The following is a 22,838-nucleotide window of genomic DNA, read 5'->3' as shown; positions in this document are numbered from 1 at the left end:
TAAGTTAGGATTTTGCAGGTCGCAGATGTCGCAATTGCGACCAGGGTTCACGATTACGAACCCCTTCAGGACCTGCTATCCTCACATTTGCGATCGATATTTGCAATTGCGAACTCGCATTTGCAAAGAGACTGTCACATTTGCGACGATTTGGGAATTTCTGGGGTTTTTGCATTTGCGAAGGGATGCTCGCAATTGCGAGCAAGGCTGGCCAGGGCTTACTTCGCATTTGCAAAGAGCCCCTTGCAATTCCCAAGTTCACAGGTCTCGCATTTGCGATCACCTGATCTCGCAATTGCGAGATTAGAGGCCAGCACCAGACTTGCAACCTGCAACTATTTTCTCTAAGTCTAAATGTACTCTGTGGCCTATTCCAAAACTCATCCGAGCCCTCGGGGCTCCCAACCAAACATGCACGCAAACCTAAAAACATCATACGGACTTACTCGTGCGATCAAGTCATCAAAATAACATCAAAAACTATAAATTAAACCTCCAATTCATGAAATCATTCAAGAACATCAAATTTTCCAATTTCTCAACTTTAGGTCCGTTTTATACCAAACCAACTCCGATCTTTACCAAATTTTACATATTTATCTTAATTATTATTTCAAATTTGTACCGAGCTCCGAAACCAAGATACGGGCCCGATACCATCAAGAAAATGTATCAATTCGCTTCTAAAAACCTTTATATTTTCCAAAAAGCAATTTTCTTCAAAAATTCATTTCTTGGGATTGGGACCTCGGAATTCGATTCCAGGCACACACTCAACTCTCAAATTTTACTACGGACCCTGCGAGACTGTCGGATCACACGTCTGAGTCTGTTTACCAAGAATATTGACCAAAGTCAACTTTATTCAATTTTAAAAGCAAATTTTCTTATTTCACTTAGTTTTCACATAAAAGATTTTTGGAAATGCACCGGGCTGTGCACGCAAATCGAGGTGAGATAAAAAGAGGTTTTTAAGGCCTCGGATCAGAGAATTCACTTGCAAAATAAGTGATATCTTTTGGGTCATCAAAATTCTGCGCCAAAATATGGAGAGAAATAAAATATGTATAAATGTATCTATAACTAAGTAATTTTATGATTTTACTAATTTCGGGAGTTTTTCTCTCTCTCCTTAATAAAGGGTTCAATTGGAAAAACCAACAGTGGAAGTCCGGTACGAGAAAGCAACAATCTCAAGAGGAGGTTATACTATTTTGCAAGATGTCAGTGGTATTCTTAAACCTGGAAGGTAATAATAATCTTTTTTGCCTTCTCCTTTCATGTATAGAATTTTCACTTGTATATTTGTGTTGGTTTAATTTTATAACAGGTTAGTGGTATTCAAAATGAGAGAACATGGTGTCAGTGAATTTTTTTTCATGTTCGTGTATTCTTTGTTATACTTTAATTTGCTAGTATGAATAAAAATGAAGAAGGAAATTACTTACATAATTAATATTAATGGTTACTGAGGTGGGGGTTGGGGGGGGGGGGGATCTCTAGTTTTTATTTATTAGTTTTCTTGTTCCTGCAATGATTTATTTCTTAAAGACACAGCATATATATGCTTATTATGAGATTGGTCACTCTTTCAACTGAGACTGTCCAAAAGTAATTGTCAGATGTAGAAAGTGATTGCACTACGGATTTCAGCATTTTTTGAGGTTTAATTAGAACACACATAGCACCTAGGGTATAACGATCTTGTCAGTCGTTTCGAGAGTTATAGTCTCGTTTCCCAACTTTTTGCTTCTTTTGTGTTCTTCAACTGTATTTTTGACTTACCGGATTAGTTGGTTCGAGTCTGGAGTGGTTTTGGAGTGAATTGAGGCGCTTAGTCCCTAATGAGAAGGTTTAAGTTGGAAGAATTGACCGTATGTTGACTTATGTGTAAACGACCTCATATTTGAATTTTGATGGTTCCGTTAGCTCCGTTGGATGATTTTGGACTTAGGAGCGCACTCGGAATGTGATTTGGAGGTCCGTAGTAGAATTAGGCTTGAATTGATAAAAGTTGGTATTTTGGCGATTTTGGTCGGCACTAAAATTTTTGATATTAGGGTCAGATTGGATTTTTGGAAGTTGGAGTAGGTCTGTGTTGTCATTTCTGACTTGTGTGCAAAATTTGAGGTCATTCAGACGTGTTTTGGCGGGTTTGGCATCGGTTGTGGAATTCGAAAGTTTAGAGGTTCTTAAGCTTGAATCCGAGGGTATTTTGGCGTTTCAATGTTGTTTTGAGTGATCAGAAAGTTCGACTAAGTTCGTATGATATTGCTGGATATGTTGGTATGTTTGGTTGAGGTCCCGAGGGCCTCAGAGTGATTTCGGATGGTGATCGGAGTGTTTGGAGTTGGAAAATGCAGTTGAAGCTGCTGTTGCTGGTGTCTCCGCTCCTGCGGAGTGGGAACCGCAGGTGCGAGGTCACAGAAGCAGATTTTTATGTGCAGGTGCGGCTTGGTCCCCGCATCTGCGATGACCGCAAATGCGGTCAGGTGATCGCAGAAGCGGGGTCAGATTTTTAAATAAAATTTTGCAGAAGCGGAGCTCTCTTCGCAGATGCAATTCCGCAAGGGCAAAAATGGGACCACAAGTGCGGTTTGCTGGCCAGAAAACCCCAGCTCGAGGTTTTGTTCTCCATTTTCAATTTTGAGCTTGAGGAACTCGGGAGAGAGGCGATTTTTCGAAGGATTTCAAGGAGAAACGTTGGGGTAAGTGATTCCAACCTATAATGGTATAAATTTCATGAATCCATGGCTTTATTCATCATCTAATTAGGGATTTGACCTAGAAATTTGGGGATTTAGGGCTTCAAAATTGGAGAGTAGATTTTGTGGATTTGACTAACCAAATGAGGTAGAATTATGATAAATTTGGTATGGTTAGACTCGTGAGTGAATGGGCTTTCAGGTTTTTAATTTTTGTCGGATTTCAAGACGTGGGCCCAAGGGCCGGGTTTGAGCCGATTTCGGATTTTGGCTATGAATTTGGTATTTTTCTTGTGAAATTGATTCTTTTAGCCTATATTGATCATATTGTATTGCTTGTGGCTAAATTTGGGACGTTTGGAGGCCGAGTCGAGAGGCAAGGGCATTGCGGAGTAGGATTTTTGCTCGGTTGAGGTAAGTAACGCTTTCAAACTTGGTTCTGAGGGTTTGAAACCCCGAAGTATGTGTTATGTGGTTAGTATTGAGGTGACGCACATGCTAAGTGATGGGCGTGCGGGCGTGCACCGTGAGAATTGTGACCTGGTTTCTTCCATGGCACCGTTTAATGACTCCTTGTTGGTATCCGTGTTTCCATTATGTGATAAAGTAATTGAGCTGCAAAACATGCTAGATATCATGTTAGGGCTTCACGCCGATACTGTTGGGACCCCTAGTGGTCGTTTCTTGCTGTCATTTTACTGATTTCACTGTTATTTTGTACTCAGTCATATTCATGCATTTCATATCATATCTTAGTCTCAGTTATTATTATTAGCATAGCATATCATTGTTTCCGGGATAGTTTCCATGACATTGTGAGCCCGTGGGTAAGACTGGAGAGTGATGACTGAGTGAGGTTGAGAGCCTGATTATGAGTGACAGTTATGAGATCAGGCTACACGCTGCAGTAGTTATATTGATTATGATAGCGCTTGGGCCGTAAGAGCCCTTCCGGAGTGTGCACACCCCCAGTGGGCGCAGATGATATTATTGAGAGATGGATTTCCCTGGACATGGATTTGTCCGAAGTATTGATATCTGGAGATGGATTTCTCCATAGGGTTGGATTACCGTGTTTCCTCGATACCGGGTGACTTATAGTCAGTGATGAGTATGTTCTGGGATGGATCTCCCTAGGCCGGATGGCCATATACGGTACCAAGTGGTTGAGTATTTATATATATACCTGGAGATGGATTTCTCCTCGGGGTTGGATTGCCCCTTTTCCTCGGTACTGAGTGACTCATAGTCAATGTTGTATATGTTCCAGAATGGATTTCCCTGGGCCGAATGACCATTTTTAGTACCGAGTGGTTGAGCACTTGAGAGTGAAAGTACATTATGCATTTTATATAGTCGGTGCATTGACATATAGAGGTAGTTGAGTTATATATCTTAAACTGTTCAGATCTGTATTTACCTTATTGCTTTGAGCTGTCTTTTTAACTAAAAATATGCCTATGTTTCTGTATGTTGTTTCTATTATATCTGTTGAGGTTGAGTTCGTCACTACCTTTCAGTCCATAGTTTGGACTCGTTACTTACTGAGTTGGTGTACTCACGTTACCCCCTACACCTTGTGTGCAAATCTAGGGACTTTTGGTCCTAGCGGCAGTCGTTGATCGAGGCTATAGGCTTAAGAGACTATTGAGGTATCTGCACAATATTCACAAACCTTGGCTCTCCCTCTTTATCTTTAGATGTGTTTCAGTCTGTTTCCTTTAAACATTGTAATAGACTATGTTCTCCTCTAGACGATCATGAACTCACTGACACCCTGGTTTTGGGCAATTATATCGAAATTTGGATTTTATTTTGGTTTTCAAAAATGTTCCTTAATGAATTGTTGCTTCCATGTTTCTTGTTTAAAAATACTTATGCGATGTTGGATTCTTGAGTTGAGGCTGACATAGTTTCACGATAGGCGCCATCACGACGAATCGGGTTTGGGGTCGTGACATAAGGAATGATGATGAGAATTGCTAATCAAAAGACTAGATTAAACGGACTGGGCTATACATATTGTGGAATGAAGTGATATTGTTTGAGATAGTAGTATTTATATTAGCAAGTTGTATTGTGGATTTTACGACAAGAGTATTCCATGCATATATATTAGCAAGAAAGAAAAATAAAAGTTTCAATGTCTTGTATATGATTTATAATTATATAATTATTGAGCAAATATGGATATTATATTGATCTTTAATTTGTTTGCATTTCTTTTTTCACTCACAGACACACACTAGGATGACACTGCTTCTGGGACCATCTGGTTCTGGAAAATCCACATTGCTTTTGGCTCCTGCTGGGAAGCTTGATAATGGACTCAAGGTAAGTGAATTAGTCCTTGGAAAAATCTTTTTTTATCACTATTTTATTCTAATTTTCTCTTTAATCAACCATAATTATTCTTAATTTATTTTGTCGATAGTTACTTTAAAGTTTTAGTCTAGTCAATTTTATAGTATTTGTTTTGTTTGATAGTTTTCTAAAAATTTTAATGATTTTTTTTTTGAATAGTGAGTGTCACACCTCCTTTTTGCGCGCCCCGCCCCGAAGGGTAGAAAATGTGCGAGGGAGTTTTTCCAATTTAAGTGACAATATTCGAAATGAGATTATTTATTTAATTCAGAGTCGCCACTTGGGAAAGGTTTGGCTTTTGGTGTCCCAAGTCACCGGTTTATCTTGAATCCCAAATCGAGGAAATTTCGACTTTTCCAAATGAAGTCTGCGAACCAGAAATTCTAAGTAAGGAATTCTGTTGACCCGAGGGAAGGTGTTAGGCACCCTCGAATCCCGTGGTTCTAGCACGGTCGCTTAAATTGTTATAATGGCTAAATATCTGATTTAAATACATGTTGTGACTTATGTGCTTTTATTAAGTTTTAACCGCTTTTATTATTATCATTTATTTTTATAGAATTGCAACGTCGTGAAAATGTATCTCGAACCACGTCACAATCAATGCACCCGTAGTTGTTAACACATTTCGACTCCGTTGAGATTTGAATTTGGGTCACATAAATGCGCACCCGAATTTAAGAATGTAATTTGATTAAGTCGCGCCTAAAGAATCTAACGCGTTATTGTCTTCGGGGAGGGCAGTGGAATTCACTAAACAGCCCGTCCCAAATTCTAAGTATTTATTATGACCAATTATTGAGGGCCCCGCAATTTGCCTTTTGATTCGGCGAGGCTCGTCTCATTATTTTAGAAGGGTACCCTACAAGGACTACATTTTTACTACATTTATCTTTAAAGGGAAGGATGATGCCGAATTTTGCTGGTTTAGACAAATACGGACTGAATCCTTATTATGTTTGCCGAACCTAAACTTGTTTGATTACCTGATTGATTGTTCATGAGGTGAGAGCTACGGCATGCTTTGTCTTCAACAAGTGAATATGCTTATTAATTCGCTAAGTGAGATTGCAAACAAACTAACAACATATATTGAGTTATGTTTAACGACCTCCAAGTTCTATTCTTAACACTCTAACCTATTTGAAATTGATAAAAGAAATCGGCTGTTTTATTAGGAAAATTACTACTAATTGAACTCAAAAATGATTATTAGTTTTTCTCAACAATCATTACATCATTTCGAAATAAAAATCTGTACCGAAACCCAGTATCGAACCTGTATTGGAACGAATAAACTGACAAGAGAACTGGCATTCATAGCCATACTCTTAGTGTGACTGTATGGGAGTTTGTTTGGGGATACATTTATCCCGGACCCAGTATCACAGTTTTGTCAATTCAGTGGTCTAGGCAAAATACATACAATGCTTACCATGACTCTATGTTATACAGTCATACTAAATCAAACAAGTGTTATACTGAACTGAATGTATACTAAATCAAAACATGCTGTCTATGTCATACTGTCATTACTATTGAGCCATGCTATCTAACAGTTCATCTTAAATAGAATGTATGCTAGTTTATACAGAATATTTGCAGTTCACAGTAAGAATACAGGCCCAACCAACATTCGAACTATCTTTTTACACCAATGCTATAACATAAACTGGTGTTCATTTCTTTATTTCTGCTTCAACTTCAAACTTTCAACAATACAAGGTTCAAAGGTTGTGTACCTGGGAATATTTGCAATTGAAGAAAAAAGGGCAATCAGTAGAGTAACAATGAACAAATGCAGCAGCAGTAACAGCACCAACAGCAACAGGGCAGAATAGCAGCAGGCAAAACAATACAGCAAGAAACAGGCTCGAGTGCAGAGATGCAAATATGGCCAATAGAAAGTAATAGCCAAATAGCAGCAACACCCAGTGGAATAGAAACAGAGATCCAAACAGACCAGACCAGTAGTAAACCAATGAAAACACTCGACTAATAGACACAACTGGAATTTCAAAGAATCAGAATTGATTAGAAACAGGTTGAACAACTGAAACCCAGTAATAATAGGAGGAAAAAGCTTCTGATTGTTGGTTGTATCCCCTCTATCCCTTCAACTCTCTCTGTCTATGTGTATCTATTTGTATGTATTTCCAGCTCTCCTCCCTAAACTCTTCACAGTGTGTTTTTCTTTTTAAACCTTCAAAAGTCAGTCCCCTTTTTTTTTTGTCTCTTTTACCTTCAGAAAATCCAGTCCCCACTTAAACTCCTCACCTCCCCCTCTTATAGGCCTCAACACTATCCCTTTTAAACAGCTTGTTCAGACTATTACCATACCCCTCCCATGTGCCTTTAAACTTTTCAGTTCCACTTTAGTTAATTAGGTATAAAAACCCCATCATTCCTTGGCAGATTTAGCTTTTCCATTTTATTTAACTAAAAGCAAGTATGGGCAGTAGGATATGTTGACAACATATGCTGTCAAACCATTTTAAAATTAAACAAGGACCTTTATGCAGGCCACAGGTTGTGCACAAAGCACATGAGGTGCACCAATGCACATGAGGTGCACCAATGCAAATGCTGTGCAAGAGTGCACATGCCCTCCAATTCAGCATTTAAACCAAACATCCCTTTTACATTACTGATCCAAATCAACAGCTATAAGTAAACAAAATTGTTTCTCAATTGATTCAAAAAATGTTCGACAGAAGCAAATCGATTTGCTATGCTCAGACAGTTGAAACTAATTGACGACTCATGTCGACTCGACTATATTAGCATTAACGTACACAATCGTAGCCAAAAATCAGACATTCAGAAGTATGGGACACATGACTCGACTTATACTGATTAAAATAGAATGGTACTTCGAGGAATCAGTTAGTCAGTACAAATTGGAATACAACCAATACGCATGCCGTATCAGAATAGGAGGAGAGGGATTCAGACAAACACAGATGTTCAAACAAAGTGGACAAACAAAAGTTGATAAAAATTAAAACAAATATGAACAGTCTTTTAAAACAAATCATACGGACTAAAAACAAATAAAGGAAAAGAAAGCAGACTTACCTTAAAACTTGAAAAGTTTAACAGTTTGAACTTGGATTTGGACAAACTTTCTTAAGGCTGAATGGACTTTAATCGAAGTGTTTCTCAGATGAGAAACACTTTGATTGAAGTCCATTAGACCTTAATCTCTTCGGTTGAACCGGTATGAACCAGTGACGAAGGACACAAAACCTTTCAAACTTAGATCTGGGATTCAGGCTTCCCTGATCAGATTCGGACCAAACCAAGTATGGTTTGGTCACGAGGGGGGTCTGGGGAGTATCTGGTGTGAAGCTAGGGTTGAACCGTGTAGATCGAGTTTCGACTCGAACCTTCAAATGAAGATTCGAGAAGGTGGGGAGGGATTCGAACTACAGGGTTAATGGATTCATGCTCAGGATGGCAAGGGGGTTCTAGGGTGTTAAGGGGAAGGTCACCGGCGTCCATGCCGCCGGTTTTCATGGTGGAGGATACAGGGGCGGCTCTAGGGTTTGATGGGGATGAGGTTGAAGACGGGAGCTGGGGTATCTGATGGGGGGGCAGGGTAAGGTTATAGGCTTATATATGGAATAGGCGGCTGATCTCAGCCATCGGATTAACTGGAATCAATGGCTTGGATCTAAAGGCCTCGGGGAAACGATGTCGTTTCAACTAAAGGGGGTTCGGGTTGGTCCGGGTGGAAACGGGTCGGGTTCTGTTCGTGGGTATAGGAAATGTGATCTTGGCCGTTGATCAATTTGAGATCAACGGCCCAGATCAACCTGTACCAAAACGACGTCGTTTGGATTCTCTGGGCATCAGGTGGTGTTGGACCGGGCAGGCCTGGGTTTTGGGCTGTTTGTTTGGGCCAATTTTGTTAAAATTGGCCCAAGTCCGGGAGGAAAAGGGGTCCTTTCAATATATTTTTTTCTTTTTTTTTCTTTTTTTTTTCTTATTTATTTTAAAACTAAGCCAAAAAAATCAAATTAAAATTAAACACACACTCAATACAATTATTTGCACACACACTAAAATATTTCAAAACAGGTAAAGTTAATCAAAATAAAATCACGGACGAAGATGCCCATTCGTGATTTTCTTATTCAACGACCGGATTACGGTTCGAATTATGCAGGACACATATATTTTTTGAATTTTGTTTTAATAAAGTAAATAAATAAAAATGGGCCGAAGTCACAAATAAATCAACAAGGTGCCGCACAGAAATCCAAAATTTGTACAGCAGGGCCAATTATTATTTTTTTATTTCCTTTTGGAGCGATTGTCGTGCGAAACAAAAATCACGTGCTCACAGTGAGCTTTAAAATGAAAAAAGGAGGCTCTAGTCCTACTTTCTAGGAAAAAGTGAAATTGCCTTTTGTGTTAAATACAATTATAGCCTTCACTACCTTTTCTTAATTTGTCTTTTGTTTTAATAATCTCTACTATATGTGCTTTTTAACTTAATTTATTTGTTTGAGGAAGCTTTTACCTTCCATTGAAACCTTATTTAGATAGGAAAAGAATGCCAGCAAGTACAAGACTAACATAATTCTTCTTGGCTACAGCGAATTGGGAATATCACCTATAATGGGCATAGGCTGGACGAGTTTTGTGTCCAGGTGTTGTGGAAGCCAAATGTATATAGTGTGAACGAGTCACAATTATTATATAAAAAATGTGGCAGCCACCAAATAATAAATAAGACAATAAAACAACCATAAAAGGAACATCAGAATTTACGAGGTTCGGCCAATTTCGCCTACTTCCTCGGATACAACCAATATTTTATTCCACTCCAAAATACAGTGAAATAATACTAAAGAGAGAAGATACAAATGTCTTAAAAGGATAAGAAGACAAATGAGGGGTGTATATAAATCCTAAACATTAGACCTCTTTATAGGGAGCAATACTCCCCCAAATACAAGTCTCCCACCGATGTGGGATGAAGACATATTCAACAAATCTCCACCTTGGCAAAATTCCACATCTTCAATTTTCTCTCAGTAACAAATTTTGGTTGTATCTTCATCTTCAATCTTCAGTGTTTAACAATGTTGATCAAATCCAAACAATGTTGAAACTTGACCGCAACCACTACTTTTGTCAGCATATCATCAGGATTCTCTGTAGCATGAATTTTCTTCACCATGACTCTACCTTCTTCTATGATTTCTCGTATGAAATGATACCGAACATCAATGTGCTTCGTCCTTGCATGATAAACTTGGTTCTTCGCTAATTGAATAGCACTTTGACTATCACAAAAAATTGTGATACTTTTTTGTCCAATACCAAGCTCTTTTAGCAACCCCTGAAGCCAAATTGCCTCCTTCACAGCCTCTGTAATAGCCATGTACTCTGCCTCTGTTGTAGACAAAACAACTGTTGATTGTAAAGTAGACTTCCAACTAATTGGTGCCTTTTCAAAAGTAAACACATAACCAGTAGTTGATCTTCGTTTGTCCAGATCACCCGCAAAATCTGAGTCACAATATCCAACTACAGACTGATTGCCTTCCTGCTAAAAAACTAATCCAACATCTACAGTATTATGAATATACCATAGAATCCACTTCACAACTTGACAATGCTCCTTTCCTGGATTATGCATATATTTGCTAATAACTCCAACATCTTGTGAAATGTCAGGTCTCGTACAGACCATTGCATATATCAAGCTACCAACAACATTTGCGTATGGTACCTTTGACATATACCCTTGTTCAACTTCATCTTTTGGCGACATAGTAGTACTTAGCTTAAAATGGGGAGAAAGTGGAGTACTAACTGGCTTAGTCTTCTCATCTATGCCAAAACGTTGTAGTACTCTTTTCAAATATTCTTTCTGAGATAAACAAAGTTTCTTTGAGCGTCTATCTCTTATTATCTCCATGCCAAGAATTTTCTTTGCCTCACCCAGATCCTTCATCTCGAACTCCTTCTTCAGTTGAATCTTCAACTTATCAATTTTTTCCGAATTCTTGGAAGCTATCAACATATCATCAACATATAGGAGAAGATATATAAAGGAACCATCTTTAAGCTTGCGCAAATACACACAATGATCGTATTTGCTTCTCTTGTACCCTCGGCGCAATATAAACTTGTCAAATCGTTTGTACCATTGTGTAGAAGATTGTTAAAATCCGTATAACGATTTTTCAAGTTTGCACATCATATTTTCCTTTCCAACAACTTTGAATCCTTCTGGCTGAGTCATGTGGATTTCCTCCTCCAAGTTTCCATGTAAAAACGCAGTTTTTACATCCATCTGAACTAGTTCCAAATCCAATTGTGCTACCAAAGCCAACATAATTCTAATAGAGGAATGTTTTACAACCGGAGAAAACACTTCATTGTAATCAATTCCCTCCTTTTGAGCATATCCTTTGGCCACCAATCTTGCTTTGTAGCGAACATCTTTTTGGTTAGGAAATCCTTCTTTCTTTGCAAATACCCATTTGCACCCAATTGCTTTCTTTCCCTTCGGGAGATTGGCCAATCTCCATGAATGATTTTGATGAAGAGACTGTATTTCATCATTCATGGCAATCCTCCACTTATCTTCTTCTGAACTTTGGACTGCGTCTTTATAAGTGGTAGGAACATCATCAGCTACAATTGAGGCAGCACAAGCAACCGTCTCTATAAGACAAACAAGTTTTGTTATTGTCCTTTTTGGTTTACTGGTTGCTATTGATTCAAGTTGTTGTCGAGGTTCCTGAGTTGAAATCTCCCTCTACTGGCTCTTCTTCCAGAGGATAATCTTCATTTGTTTCCTCTTCTGCTTCTTGTGTAGGAAAATTAAATTTTCCCTCAAACTCCACCTGCTTAGAAGCACCCTCATTTTGTTTGGTATCTTTTGTTACCTTATTTACCATAGCAGATTCATCAAAGGTAACATCCCTGTTGAATATTGCTTTCTTTGTCATAGGACACCATAAGCGATATCCTTTGACTCCAGAAGTAATCCCCATGAAAATAGCCTTCTTTGCCCTTGGATCCAATTTTGACTCTGTCACATGATAATATGCAATTGAGCCAAACACGTGCAAAGAGTCATAATCTACAGTAGGCTTTCCATACCATTTTTCAAATGGTGTCTTGCCATCAATAGTAGTAGATGGTAAGCGATTAATGATGTGGCATGAATATGTAACTGCCTCAGCCCAAAATTCTTTGCCCAAGCCAGCATTGGACAACATACATCGTACCTTCTCCAGCAAGGTCCAGTTCATATGTTCTGCCACTCCATTCTGTTGTGGTGTATGTCTGACAGTGAAGTGTCGGACGATGCCATCATTTTCACAGACCTTATTAAAATGATCATTTTTGTATTCACCTCCATTGTCTGTGCGAATACAATCCTCCTGCATGTTTGATTCTCCACCATCATTTTTCATTTGAGAAAAATTCTCAACACTTCATCTTTGCTCTTTATTGTATACACCCACACTCTTCGGGAAAAATCATCAACAAAGGTTATAAAATAGTGCTTCCCACCCAATGAAGGTGTTTTGGAAGGACCCCAAACATCAGAGCGTACATAATCCAAAATACCTTTAGTATTATGGATCGCTGTACCAAATTTAACCCTTATCTGTTTCCCTTTGACACAATGCTCGCAAAACTCCAAGTTGCAAGCCTTTACTCCTTTTAACAATCCTTGATCTGATAAAGTTTTCAAGGATTTTTCTCCAGCATGTCCCAAGCGCACGTGCTATAGCCTGGTTGCCTCTTTTTCGTCACTGGATGTTACTGTCGCTGTCCCAATAACTGTACTACCGCGATAACGGTACCTGTTATTGTTCTTCCGATTGGCCTTCATTACCACTAGTGCACCGGAGCATACTCTCATCACTCCATTTTCTACAATGATTTTGAACCCTTTTGATTCTAGGGCTCCCACAGAGATGAGATTTTTTTTCAAACCTGGTACATATCGAACATCTGTTAATGTTCTGAATCATTCCATCATGGTTCCTTAATCGTATTGAACCAATGCCATAAGAGGTAAGAGGGTTGTTATCCGTTGTGTGGACAACTCCATATTCTCTTTCTTGAAAATCCATGAACCAGTCCCTTTTGGGACACATTGATAGTTACAAGCCGAGTCCATCAACCATATGTCTGATAATGTTGATGGCTTTGTTATAACTAATGAGAAGTCTGAATCATCACCATCAACTACATTTGAATCCATAATGGCCTTTCTATTGTTATGTTTGGCCTTATTCTTCAACTTCGGACAGTCTTTCTTCCAGTGCCCCTTTTCTCGACAAAAGGCACATTCATCTTTGCTAGGTCTAGATCTTGACTTGGATCTTCCTTTCTTTGTCCTCGTTTGATTTTGAGGACGACCCCTCACAACCAGTGCTTCTCCTTCTCCGCCCTTCTATTTTTCTCCTTTTCTTTGTTCATAGCTGTACAAAGCCGAACAAACTTCTCTGAGAGAAATTTCGTCATTCCTATGGAGTAGAGTAGTTTTAAGGTACTCGTACTCATCAGGAAGTGACCCCAACAACATCAAAGCCAAGTCACCATCATCAAAAGTTGCATCCATATTTTGTAAATCTATGACCAACTTATTGAAACTGGTGATATGTTCATTCATCGTGGTACCAGGAACATAGGTGAAGCGAAACAGTCTCTTCTTCATGTATAATTTATTTTGACTATTTTTCTTCAAAAATTTATCCTCCAGTGCTTTCCATAATTTACTTGCAGAAGTTTCCTTTGTGTATGGATATTTCTGCTCTCTAGCAAGGTAGGATCAAATGGTAGCGCAAGCAACACGGTTGATAATTCTCCAATCTTCTTCTCCAATAACCTCCGGTCTTTTTTCTTCAATGACAAGATCTAGCCCTTGTTGAAAAAGGACATCTAGAACCTCGCCTTGCCACATCCCAAAATGTCCTGATCCGTCAAAAATTTCTACCGCAAATTTCGCATTTGACACAATTTTTATCATAAGTAAAGATGCCAATGATGACGTATTGTTGACACTTGATGTAGATTCTTCTTGTTTATTGTCTCCCATCTTTGACACAAATATTATTTAATAGCTGACGACACAAATCAAGATTATTTCCTTTCTGGTGTGGAAGATCAGACTAAGCTGCAACCACAGAGCATACTCAGACAGAACCTTGACTCAGTTACCAAGATAAATCTTTTCTGATGTGGAAGATCAGACTATGCTGCAACCACAGAGCATACTTAGACAGTACCTTGGCTCTGATACCAATTGTTGCGGAAGCCAAATGTATATAGTGTGAATGAATCACAACTACTATACCAAAAATTATGGCAGCCACCAAATAATAAATAAGACAATAAAATAACAATAAAAGGAACATCAGAATTTACGAGTTTCGGCCAATTTCGCTTACTTCCTCGGACACAACCAATATTTTATTCCACTCCAAAATACAAGTGAAATAATACTAAGAGAAGATACAAATGGCTTTTAGAGGTGTATATAAATCCTAAATATTAGGCCTCTTTGTAAGGAGCAATTTTCTCCCAAATAGAAGTCTACCACCAATGTGGGATGAAGACATATTCAACAGCAGGGACTTCAGTTTACATTATTCAGACAGATAATCATATTCCAGAGCTTATCGTAAGAGAAACAGTAGATTTCGCAGCTAGATGCCAAGGTGAAAATCACAATTTTGAAGGTAATTTGCTCTTCGCTTTTTCTTGTTATCCTTAATCGATATTTATGTTTTACATTACATAAATATGGTTTTGTCTTACTTCAATCGAAAGCTATATACCTAAATGTCACGCGTTCCCCTCTTACCACTTGATCAAATCCCTGGGATCTTTATAGTGTTGCTTTATTAACCTTGTACTCTATGTTTCTATATCATAAATGAATTCATTACATTAACATGCTTAAAAAAAGTTGAAGTTGAAGTAGCTAATTTGTCAATCTTTGGAAGTTAAGCCACCATCATTTCTGCATTTTCATTTGATAATGAGCTAGAAGCAGGAATAATTAGACTAGTATCGGAATTAGGCTCTTTTGGAACTTCTCTCCTTTTGTGCTTTAGAGAGTTGTTGCATCGTTGACAGAATCAGTCCGTACTTCTGATTGAAAGAGGACGATATATACCCTAAAGAAAGATGATGACCAATTTGGCCTACAATATGGTCAAGAGGAGGAATTCGAGATCAATACAGAAAGTATATAGTTTAGAGACAAGGAGGACATTCTAATTTATCCCATGAGAATAATGTTTGCTTTTCTGAACTTGCCCTGTTATTTTTGCGGTAGAGTATATGAAAGAACTTGATCGTTTAGAGAAGGAAGAAGATATACGTCTGGAGTCTGAGATAGAAGCATATACGAAGGTTTCATTCTGATCTTTCATAACCCTTTTTTCTGGTTGTTTTCATGTTTGACTTTTGAGCATGAAACCAATATAACCTTTCAGGCATCTTCTGTTGGTGGAACAAATCACAATGTGTGAGCAGACTATGTCTTGAATGTTCTTCGACTTGATATATGTTCAGACACATTAGTTGGTAATGACGCGATAAGAGGAGTTTCAGGTGAACAAAGGAAGATAGGTACAACAGGTTTCTCTCTCTCTTTCTCTCTCTCGCTGATTTTTTTTTTTTATATATATATATATATATAGGGTCGTTGTTGTTGTTGTTGTTGTATATATATTCTAGTCGAGTTGATAGTTTGGGGATTATCCTAGGAAAAAAAATATCTTATTTTTGGAAGTTAATATGATCGGAGAAGGGACATGGCCTCATGAAATGTAAGTTTCAGCTTTTGCACGCTAATATTTCCTACCTGCAGGAGAAATGATTGTTGGTCCCAGGAAAACACTGTTCATGGATGAGATTTCTACCGGACATGACAGTAGTACAAGTTCCAAAATAGTCAAGTGCATACAAAATTTTGTTCATATAATGGAAGGAACTGTGATGATGGCTCTTTGTCGTCCTTCACAAGAGACTTTCGAATTGTTCGATGATCTTGTATTACTATCTGAAGGATATGTCCTGTACCATGGCCCTCGAGAAGATGTTATTCCATTTTTTGAGTGGTTAGGATTTCAATTGCCAGATCGTAAGGATGTCGTTGATTTTATTCAAGAGGTATGTTCATTATAGTGCTTTATATCCCAGAGTTGGACTTGGTACTTAATCAGTATACTTGCATATTGCCTCCGGGAAAAATCTGGCAAAATACCGGGCTGATTGTGATGGGTTCATTTCTGCTAAGAGAATTTCTCTAGCTTTTAGAAGCCACAGATGCGGTCTGGATTTAAGATCCTCTCTTTCGAATCCATATGATAGATCCAGGAGCCATCGTTTGGCTTTATCTATGACAAAGTTTGCTGAGTCCAGATGGGAGCTCTTTAAGAGTTGTTTTTCAAGAGAAATGCTTCTAATGAGAAGGCATAGTTTTCTATACATCTTAAGAACTTGTCAGGTATGCTTAAGTAGTTTGTTCTCTTATCCCAAAGCAATTCCGTCTTCTGCCCGTCTTACCCTTTTTCCTTAGTGCAATTTTTCCCATCTCATGTATGGGGAAACTTTCTCTCCTGCCTGTTACAGGTTGCATTTGTCGGATCCGTCACAGGCACAATGTTTCTAAGAACAAGGTTACATCCCACAGATCTGGTGAACGGGAACTTGTATCTTTCCTGCTTGTTTTTCGGTCTGGTTCATATGATGCTCGACGGATTCTCAGAACTGTCTCTCTTTATATATCGGCTCCCAGTATTCTATAAGCAAAGAGATAATTTCTTCTATCCTGCGTGGGTGTGGTCATTGTGTAGTTGGATCTTGTCGTTACCTTACTCTGTTATTGAAGCTCTTGTATGGTCTTATGTTGTATACTGGACTGTAGGATTTGCACCTGGTGCTGGGAGGTATATACATTGCTTTATATATTGACTTCACACAACATAGCATTATAATTTATATTGATATATTCTGCTTACATTGCCTTTTCTTTTCACAGATTTTTCAGCTACATGTTTTTACTCTTCTCGGTACACCAAATGGCGATGGGTCTCTTTCGGTTAATAGCTTCTTTGTCACGAGATATAATTATTGCAAATACTTTTGGATCAGCTGTGCTAATCATATTTTTACTGGGTGGTTTTATCTTGCCAAAAGGTATGTTTGTTTTTTTCTTTCATTGTTTAAAGGAATGTCTTTTTTATTGAAAGAGGTGCCTTGCTTACAGAAATGATCAAGCCATGGTTCGTATGGGCATTTTGGGTGTCACCATTGTCGTATGGACAGCGAGCAATTTCTGTTAATGAATTCACTGCGACAAGATGGATTGAGGTGTGCTTTCTCTACCATAGGAAACCTGGATACATTATTCATAGAGAACAAATAATAGCCTAGTAATAAACTTAAATTTTTGAATCTTGTAGAAGACAACCAGCGGAAATGTCACGCTTGGTTACAGTGTTCTGCAATCGCACAGCCTACCGACATCTGGTTACTGGTACTGGTTGGGATTGGGAGTTCTGTTGCTCTCTGTGTTGCTTCTCAACATTATTCTGACTGTAGCCTTGACTTTTCTCAACCGTAAGTGAAAATATCCTATTATTCATGTAGAGTCATCACATCCATTTTATGCTGGACTCAATATATTATGTCTTTACTACTGCAGCACTAAGAAAATCTAGGGCAATTATTCCAACAGATGCCAGTGGTGTAAATTCAGTTCCTGGTGGTAAATAATCATCTCTCTTGAATTTTGGGCCTGTGTATCAATGTGAGAGATCCTCTTTTGGTGTCCTATTTATCATAATCATTTGTGCAGGAAATAGCAACCGTGGCCAGGGGGGGACTAGACAGTCAGAATTGCGCCTACCTTTCAAACAAGTAACCATGACTTTCCATAATGTCAACTATTTTGTTGACTTGCAAAGGTATCCACGAAGGAGAATTTTGTTTACTTTCGCCTACGGAATTTATTTCAAGCTGAAGAACATGTATCATTTTTTCAGGAAATGGGAATACCGCAGAAAAGGTTGCAGCTACTGTCCAATGTTAGTAGAGTATTATCACCTGGCGTTCTTATTGGATTGGTTGGTGCAAGTGGAGCGGGGAAAACCACATTGATGGATTGCCTAGCTGGTAGGAAGACTACTGGATATGTAGAGGGTGATATTAGGATATCAGGCTACCCAAAAAAACAAGAGACTTTTGCGAGAATTTCAGGATATGTTGAACAGAATGATATACATTCTCCTCAAGTGACAGTTTTTGAATCCCTATGTTTTACGTCTTATCTCCGGCTCTCCAAAAAAGTGAATGAAAAACAAAGACTGGTTAGTAGTGCTTGTGGCTTTTGGTTCCATTTTTATATTCTTGTTGTTAACTTCACTGTATTGTGATTGATCTGTTTGGTTAAATCTCAGAACCCCTTTGACTTTCTGATTTTTCAGGAGTTTGTTGAAGAAATAATGGCATTACTGGAACTTGACTCTCTAAGGCATGCTTTAGTTGGCTTGCCTGGCATTTCTGGCTTATCAACCGACCAAAGAAGACGCTTGACAATTGCAGTAGAACTTGTAGCAAATCCTGCGATACTTTTTATGGATGATCCTACATCTGGTCTTGATGCACGAGCTGCTTCTATTGTCATGCGAACTGTTAGTGATGTAGCACATGGCGGAAGAATTGTGGTCTGCTCTATTCTCCATCCAAGTTTTGATATTTTTGAAACATTTGACGAGGTAAGATAGCACTATTTTTCTCAAATAGATAAAAGGCACGAGCTGTGCTGATGTGATGCCACAACTTGTAGCTTCTTCTAATGAAACACGGGGGACAACTGATATATGGAGGACAGCGTGGGAACAATTCACAAACTATGATTAACTATTTCCAGGTATGAACTTGGCTGTCCACTTGATGTTTCAATATGGTTGTTTCTACTATTCTTGGGAAAGCAATTCTCAAGATGTATAAAATGTGTTATGTGCCCTTAAAATTGACGCGAAGCTTCTTCTACTGTGTGTTACCGACTATTGAGATGATTCATCTGCTCACATTTCGCTGCTTTCTTATTATATAATATTTGGCAGGGTATTGATGGGATACCCCCAATTCCTAATGGTTGCAATCCTGCAACGTGGATGCTTCAGATAAGTACACCAGCTGCTGAAGCAAGAATAGGACGAGATTTTGCTGAAATATACAGAAGTTCTGCACTCTACAGGTGATATTTAAGGGCATGTAAATTTAGTATTGACCTCTATCTTCTTCATTTTTTCCTGTTGACAATATTGTAGAATTCATGTTCTAATTTTTTCTTCTTCTTAAACACAGGGAAGTTGAAGCCAGAACTATGCTTCCACCAGCAGAAAACTCAAAACCTCTGAGGTTCACTTCCAAATATAACACATCTGTACTTTATCAGCTTAAAATGTGCCTGTGGAAGCAAAGTCTTGTATACTGGAGAAATCCAGCACATTATAATTGTGAGATTCTTCTCCACAACTGTGAGTGCAACAGCACTTGGTTGCGTATTTTGGGATGTCAGTCCAAAAAGGTGAAGTATTTATTTCCATAAGATAGAAGAGCTTGCTAATAACTTGTTGCTGGTCAGATATAATCTCTAACAATTTCCTTGAAATGATTTGCCAGGGTCTCAACTCAAGACATCATAATGTGCTTCTTTTATACGTCAGTTTTATTTCTTGGGGTCCAGAATTCTTCCTCCATACAGCCCATTGTTTCAATGGGAAGACCCGTTTTCCGTAGGGAGAGAGATGCAGGGATGTACTCCTGCGTAGTATATGCAGCATCTCAGGTAGCCTACTCGCAATTTTCTTTTAAGTTTCTTTTTCTCAACTTTAAAAGACTAAAATGGCATCTAATGCTTTCCTTTTTGGTTTGTCTATCAGGGGCTGATTGAGGTTATTTATGTCCTGGCCCAGACTGTACTATTTGGAGCCATTACCTATTCTATGTTGGGCTTAGTGAGGGCAGCAGGTATGTTCGCACCTGCTTTAATTATTGTAGACTAGGAATGACGGAAAATAGCTGGTTAAACTTATGTATCGTTGGATCTTGTGCAGGCACGATTTTCATTTACATCATGTTCTTGCTTCTGACCACCTATTTTACCTTTTACGGTATGATGGTGGTAGGTGTTGCAAGAAACAGACATGTAGCCGCCATTATTTCATCCCTCGTATATTCCCTGGGGAGTCTCACTTGAAGATTTATAGTTCCTACACCGGTAAGTGTAGTAAACTAGCTATTCAAATTATTACTGATCATATATATAGATATCCAACTAATTAACATATCTTTCTAACCTTATGAATCTCATTTTTTTGTTTTGTCATATAGAGGATCCCGGGATGGTGGATGTGGTTATACCACATCAACCCGATTGCATGGACACTACGTGGTGTATTTGGCCAGGGTACACTTTGGTTGTCAGCGGCTGTAGTGGATGGCTTTGGGGTGCTCCTCATCTCTATATATGTTGCCTCCCTAAAGCTACTTAATTAGATGAGCTATGCTCCATTTCAACTAGTACTTTTTAACATTCTAAGTGTTTGAAGTATTTACGTTATATTTGGTTTTGCGGATATATAGTAATGCTTTAGAGTTTCTACTACTTGAGTTCTGACATTTCCACTGTGATTGCTATTGCATAGGGGTATGACTTGGTTCTATGTATCAGGTTTTTGGATTTACAATATTAGTAATATATAATGGTTACTGACTAATATTGGCTCCTCCCCTTCTCACTCACTTTTCCTTTCTTAGTTCCACTAGTGATGCATTTGTGTCCTTACTCCTTGTTGCTTGCTGACTTCAACTCTTCTAATTGCATAACCCCCACCCCCACGCCAAAAAAAAAGACTTTTGTTAACTCGTCTAACTTGGTCCATTTGTCTTGGACATGATATCTGCACTTCTTCAGTTCCTGTTTTTTTTAATCCTACACCTACTTTCTATGTGATTTTAAAATTAATTTTCAAGTTTTTCTTTGTTTATCCCTGCACCTGCTTTCTTTGTTTAGTAGCATTTTCATTGATTTCAATTTAAAGCAGGATTTATTTTCTATTGACCTAAATTTGATAATTATATAACAATACACAGAATCTTTTTCTTAAGCCTCACGTAAAATTCCACATTAGAAGCTAGTAATTGCATTTTAAATTATTCAGTTTGGTTTTTGAAAGAAACGCTATAGGGCTAGGTGAGATGAATCTTTCGACAGAAAAGTTGCTTCAAATTAAACCAACCAAACAAAAAAAGTACTACTACTACTACTTTTTTTTTTTTTTTTTGCCGTCAAAAAGATTTGGTTGAATTCAATCCTGTTGATATGATTTTAGATGAAATTATGGGAAGTGCTTACATTAAATCATTGAATTACATTGAAGTTCCTGTGTTGTCTTTGCTATTGACCAAACACCAGTTTACGGTTAAATAAAATAGTTTAAAAATTAAAAATTACAAGAAGCACAAATATACCCCTATCATTATATTATTAGTATAAATATACCTCTTTTCTGTTCCAAAGTGGACATCCAATCCTACGTGGCACTAACATTTGATGAGGTGGATGCCCCTAACCCATTTTACCCTTCCCTTCTTTTTTTTTCCCACCACTAAAATTTCCTTTCCCTCCACCACTATTGCCACCATTACTGTTACCATGAAAAATATTGTATTTCAAATTTTAGTCTTTTATATATAGATTAGGGTTGTTGAGGTGGCATGCCATCTAACATCCACCTTATCAACTATCAGTGTCACGTAGGATTGGATGTCCACCTTGGACAAACTTAACAAAAGAGGGGTATATTTGAACCAATATATTACGGCAAAATATATTTGGACCCAAGGTATATCAAAAGGTATATTTAAATCTTTTCTCAGAGTACAAGAGTATATTTGGCCTTTTGCCGTTTAAAATAATTCTTTACTTGGAGCTTTCTTAGTGATCAAGGGCAGAAAATAGACCTTTTTCCTGACTAGGGGATAAAATTAAACCAAAAGTCTAACCGAAGGTAAAGTTGCTCAATTTATGAATAGTGTAAGAGCAAATTTGGGCGAAATTCACTGTAAGTTTAACACGCATTTTCTGATTTCTCATTGTTTTCGCTAATGCCGTATCACTGTAAGTTTAAAGCACAGATCTGTTTCTGATTTTTCACCTTCAGATCTTGTCTTTTATTTTTGTTTTCTTTCTTTCTGGGGCCGCTGCTTTCTCCCAAACTTGTTATCTTCTTCCCTGATTCCTCCCCTTTGAGGAAGCTGCCGCTGACTTCTTCCTCTCATCCCCTCACTAGAACCTGACAGATCTGGAATAAAAATCTAGATTTGAAATTTTAGAAAGGGCTGAAAGAATAAACAAGAAAAACCAAAAATAAGGGAAGATTTTCGATTTTGTTTCTTTGCTAATTTGATTTCTGATTTTAGCTTAAGAATTTCTGGAATTTGGCGGATTGAATTGCTGTCCATTGCTATCGAGTTGCTCTCGTTTGGTCATCGGTTTGTTGCTGTTATGTTGCCGGATCTCCTCGCCTATTTCAGAAGCTTGCTTGTTGGTTTTCTTCAGTTAATTTCGGCTGCTAGTTACTTTCGGTGCTACACCAGTGGTAGCGGTGATAGCCCTTGTTGGTCTTTGGGTCGTGGTGTTTTCTGTGTTTTCAGGGAAAGTCTCAAAGTGGTTGGAGACAAGTTGGGCGCACGAGCACT

The 22,838-nt window shown here is 38.2% G+C and overlaps 1 pseudogene; it reads left to right on the top strand.

Moving 5' to 3' along the window:
- Positions 1 to 1,094: 1,094 nt before the first annotated feature.
- LOC104214414 (ABC transporter G family member 31-like) lies at positions 1,095 to 20,854 on the top strand (annotated as a pseudogene).
- Positions 20,855 to 22,838: the final 1,984 nt, after the last annotated feature.

This window comes from Nicotiana sylvestris, chromosome 7 (assembly GCF_000393655.2).
Source record: "Nicotiana sylvestris chromosome 7, ASM39365v2, whole genome shotgun sequence".
NCBI classification, from domain to species: Eukaryota; Viridiplantae; Streptophyta; class Magnoliopsida; order Solanales; family Solanaceae; genus Nicotiana; species Nicotiana sylvestris.
The sequence above is the reverse complement of the archived record's forward strand: the minus strand, read 5'-3'. Positions and strand labels throughout refer to the sequence as shown.